This window comes from Lepeophtheirus salmonis, chromosome 11, assembly GCF_016086655.4.
Source record: "Lepeophtheirus salmonis chromosome 11, UVic_Lsal_1.4, whole genome shotgun sequence".
In the NCBI taxonomy this organism is placed as follows: Eukaryota; Metazoa; Arthropoda; class Copepoda; order Siphonostomatoida; family Caligidae; genus Lepeophtheirus; species Lepeophtheirus salmonis.
This window is the reverse complement of record NC_052141.2, coordinates 12,581,447-12,587,239: the sequence shown is the minus strand read 5'-3', so window position 1 is coordinate 12,587,239 and position 5,793 is coordinate 12,581,447.

Here is a 5,793-nt window from a genome sequence, read left to right as displayed (position 1 = left end):
CTCGGAACAAATTATTCAGTTTTTTTAGTCCTACTGAACTGCACAGTCATGCCTATACTAAGACTAGAAAAGCTTCTTTTTCTGAATCATAGGTTGTAACTGATAGGATGCAGGTAATTCTCAGTCGAGTACAAATATTCTAAAAGGTATCCCTATCACACTTGTTCAGAGGAGATAAGAGATGAATTGACTGATCAATTGAATTTCCCCACCTTATTTTTCACATCTGAACTTTCGAATCTTGGCAAGTCTTTTATGTAGATACGTAACTTTTGTATGAGATCTGGACGCTGTAGGTTCTTTTGGGGATAAGGTCGAGCAACCATTCGAAAAGACTCAATTTGACATCATTTGATGTCTTGGAGAACTTCGTACTCGTTTCTGAAGTGACATAATTCGAAAATTTAATGAAAATGGTCCTTTTGACATATTATTTTGAACATTATTTCTGTATCAGTGCTTCTGTATTTATATATTTCTGTAGTGAAGTCCTTCTTGGCTTACATTCTTCTCCTCCAAGTCTCCCACTGAACTGAATTGAATGTTTGGATACCACGAATCAAATATTTCGTCTATCTCACTTCTCATCTTTCTCAGGGCGGCATTCAACCCACATTATCGATTTTTAACAAGCCAGAAAATATATACATATTTCTCTTTGCAGTTTAGCTGTGATACCCTTTAGCGGCTCTTTCTCTGAAATATAAGGGATGCACCTTATTCAAAGGTTCTGATGGAAGCAATTATTCCCTGAGACGGGTATGAGAGTTAGGAAACTCTCTTATCCGTTTATAGGACTACTGATACTTGAACTTTTTATCTTCCGAGTATAAATGAGACATGACCATAGTTTCACACGTAGTGACAAGACTTTCTGACAGATCAAGGAAATTTTCAATCCTATCAAATCTCTCTCACCCTCTTTTTCGCCAGAGTACAAATAATTTATTAACAATATTCTTATTTTAGGACTGCAGCTCAATAACTTTTCTATATACCTATAACTGCCACTTGGGAGAATAATGAAAGCAAAGAGCTGTTTCATTAATCATCGGGATGCAATCCCAAATTTGCTGCACCTTGCTGGCATTTGCAATTACCAAAATCATTTTGTGAGCATTACATGGAGAGTAAAGTGTTCCTGGAACCTCTCTCTGGATCCTTCCTTGCCAACCATTGATGTTATACAACATGCTAGTAGTAATATCATAAGTCTGAACAAAGAGGATATTAGGGGCCAATTATACACTTAATACTTCTACAATTAATTAGTGGTGGAACCTTTGATATATCCTATCCTGCAAATACTCAGCGGCTGTTTTCTCCACATATGATAAATCTGGGACCTTTTCATCAACTTTTATTTTATGGCATCCCTAACAATAACATGCATGAAAAGGTGTTCATAGTGCAAATAGATAATTTTTTTTCTATTGATATGTAAGTCTTTCCTAAGAGTCTCTTTAGGGAAAATGATCTACGGCAGTAGATGATAACCTTACTTTTTTATTACAAGGATGTAGATTTAAAATAATATAATATATAAATCAATTTTGGACTTGAATCTTCCTATTTTTTTAGGGGGATATAACCCCCTTCTGCGTGTCTGACATCCTACTTTAAACTTAAGGTATTTGGACTCTTTGAAAGATGTCATCATAAAATTTCAAAAGGTGAAATGACGTAGTTAGTAACTATGTCATTTCTTACATTGTAGTTAGCATATAATACAAGTAAGGATCTGTACTAAGACTGATAAATTGTATTAGGACCAGACTGATAGGCCTCTAGTCTTTTAAACCGATCCTTCACTAGTTATTACTTGTTAATTGTGTTGGACATGGGACTAATTTACTAATCAATTTTTTTTTTTCGTTTAGTCTTTTTTTTTTATCGGTCTGATCTTTTTTAACATTCAACAATCCTAAGGACCGATTAGTTTTTTTTTTTTAAGCGTCATTTATTGAAAATCAATTCAATGGTAAACAGATTAATAGAGGAAATTTATTAAGCACTATATCAATGATTGCATAGAATAAATTACCTTTAAATTATAATGAAACTAATAAAAAATACATTAGAATGATATAATATTAGTACTAATTTGTCAATTGTACGTTACTACAGTTAATAGCTTTGAGGTTGTGTAGATTTATAATATTGATTGAAGAGATTAATTTTAATATTAATTGTACATCATTTATGGGGTCATTGTTATTAAAAGAAAGAAAGAGACAAATATAAAATTAGCAAATCAGCTACCGTAGCCCTCTATTGTCAAACCCTATTATCAAAGCAATACTCCGTTCAATAAAAGTTTGAAAGCCAATAGGAAGGCTACCGCCCTTACATCAAACAACATTTTAAAATACTTAAATATATATATATATATAACATGAAATATAATTAACTTAATGGCAGAAAACTATGGAAAGATAAATCCATTATCTTTTCATGCACCTGTAATCTTCGAGTGGATTTGTCCTTCAGAGGAAGATATTAACAGCCCCACGATCTATTAAATAATGAGAAAAAAAAAAGAAAACAGAGTACATTCATCAACCAGTTTTTTTTTCTTGTTATAATTGTATACTTTGTTTTTTTTTCGGTAAAAGATCTCTTCTTTAATTATATTAGAATAATTACTGTTTTACATCTTAGACCAATAAATTAAGAAGGAAAATAATGGAATGACTTTAACGTCAAACAATTAATTAAATCCACAAAACTTTGATTAAAAATTTTTAAATAACCAAACAAAAATATATACAAAAAGGCTTATACTATATAGAATACATAGCATATTATGTGATTTAATGTTTCAAGAGCCTACTAAAAGTATTTATGATCAAATGAAGACTCAAAGAAATAAGAAGCATTTTTAGAAATTTTGGGACATATATAGGGCAGCAATGGGTCTTGAAGTACTGATTTTATCAGATTTTGTTGACTGAGCTGCTATTTCCGTCCTTCAGTCTTTATTAAAGTCCTTAATCACGGCCTAAACTGTGGATTTTTGGATATCTGAAGAAGGAAATTATCTTCTCTGCAAAGTGTCCCGTGCAACGAGCTTTTATGATGGAAATTCTCAAGACTTGCTCCATGCTTCGACGACAATTTACTAAAGACAAAATAATAAAATAAACAGTTGAGGCTAGTTGGAGCTTTTGAAATTTTTATTGAAGAGCCTCTGCCAGTCTCAGAAAAGTCCTTCCGTATTTACCTTGTCCACCCTGTAATATCTTGGTTGACTAAGAAAGAGTTATATAATGAATTTTCCGATCCCTACACGTATTTTGAAAGAGCCATATCATACAAGGTTCCAAACCTCTGGTTAGTGATCCTTTGAACTGAAATGGATAGTTATAAGGATTATTTCCAAAAACGATGACAAACATCATTTCTTCAGGAGCTCCTTATTTGAATATTCCCGTATTATAATACTAATTGAAAGATATGAAGTATAAACAATTGTTATTGTTTCACAACTGTTATTAATTATTATTATTTTACATATTTTTAAAGTCCGAATGTATGTGTGTCCGGGAATCACGGCTAAATCAATCCATGGATTATTTTATAATTTTTCATGTAGGTTCTTAAGCCTCAAAATATGGTTCTGGTAACAACTTTTGGCCTTCAAAGCCATGGGAGACTTAAAATAACATTTTTCTAAAAACGAATTTTTTGACGAACAAACGACTACTTCCTATAAAACAAAAAAAAAACAAAGACCTAAAATTCTAAAAATTGATCTTGGTTTGTGCCATTTCTTGAAGGAGATTATGAAGTTTAGAGAAGAGAGAATAAAACAAATGATTTTTGACAAAAATATGAAAGTTGAGGGAACGAACGGTAGGCAAATTGAATATATTTTATTTTCTAAGGCTTTTAATTAAGCGTAGGTTTATAGTGGGATATAGAGGGACAAAACAGAGGGATAGAGAAAAAGAGAAGAATAGGGGGAACACCGTCTTTTAATGGGCTTGGAGGCCCAAAAACCATAATAAGAACATGCTTGGTGATTTCATATCTACTTCCTAAATTTCAGACTGATCTGTTTTACCATTTTGGAAAACAAAAACAGACTTATAAATATATACATAAAATATGATAAATATTTGGGGGAAGGAGGCTTCAGAAACTTTAAGGAAGGGTGAAGCCCCCTGCAAAAAAAATGACCAAAGACGCCAAATTATAGAGCTTAGAAATTTTTTCATGATTACCACGGACAACTGTTGTTCCAATTTTATTTCGTCGAAATAATAGATCAAACTGTATCAAAAGGATTGATATTTTATCAACATATAATCTTATCTTATTTTGATTGGTGCCAAATTTAAATTCTGTATAACCATAGTAATAACCGAATATTATATGCGAGATTGTGTTCCAGTGACCTAGGAATAAATTTAACTGCTACTTAATAATTCATTTAAATAATATTCCATTTTAATTTATTTTTGTCCTTTGCTCTGAATACTACGTCCTTAATTAAGGTCATGATTCAAAAAATATATGTGTTTATAGGAATGTATTTGTATTACATCAACCTTCACATGGATTTAATTAGAATTGTTGAAAATATTCACAAGAACGACTGTGATGATATTTTTTCATTGCAATTTGAGCAATTTTGTTTTTATTGCATATTAACTTAGTGATGGAATAATGGTCTATAAAACATAAAAAGTCAACAGTCCATTTATTCCAGTCATTATTTTTATTTGTCAGCCCATGTACTGGTCCTTAGTGGTCCTTAATGGTAACTAAAATAGCTAAAATGGTATAATTTCTAACTACAGTCCTGAGAGTTGGTCCAAATGACTGGCAGTCCTAATGACTGAGCCTAAAACTTGACTGGAACAAATAAATAAGGACTGAGAGTGCACTATTATGAGGTGTTGGTCTTGAATGCATAATACTAGGTATTATACATTCTAAAACATCAAGACCTCATTCCATTTGGTTTAATTTGCTCAAAAGCAATCTTTTGTAAAAATAGCCCCTATCTTTTATTTAAATTGATTTAATAATGGAGAAGAAAGGGAAGAAGAGTGACTAGTCATATTATTTGGTGCTCTGTTTTTTTATTCTTCAAAAATATAATGAAGGTTTGCATTGAATTTGTGTATAAGTGAGACTCTATTTAGTAGACACATATCGTACAGTATAGAATAGTTGTGAGAAAAATTGATTCTTGTAAATATTCGTAGATCATCTTTAAATCATTAAATTCTATTGGCATCGATCAGGTGGGAAGAGGTTGCATATACTTGTTTGCCACTTCATATAAGAAAAAGTTCCGAGAAATTTACGTTTTAATAATGAGCAAATCATCTAGTGGGGAACATAGCTATTTAAATGCATTGCTAAAGAGATTTTGCTTCAAATGCAATAAGAAGGAAGATAATTATTGATGTTACATGCATTAATGGAGATCACATTCCTAAAGGGCTGACTGTTCCAGAAGTTGAAGACTTAATTTGGAACTCTGAAGAGAGACACACTCCTTTATTCAAGGAATTTATATCTTGTCCTGGCTCTCACCATAGGGTGGTTATAGTACTGAAATTTTTTTTTTGGATATTAGCATGCTCTTCTCATGTAGAGGATACCTCCTGTGAGAGGGTTAAGAGCTCAACGTAAAGACGAGTCGGGAAAACTTGGCTGAATTTGAAAAGAAAACGACTATTGACTCTCCCCATGAGGATGTCAAGCCCGGTGGGATAGATGATGTAATTAAAGATTTCGGCGAAATTGTAAAATTTCAGTTGCTAATTTTGTTCTTGG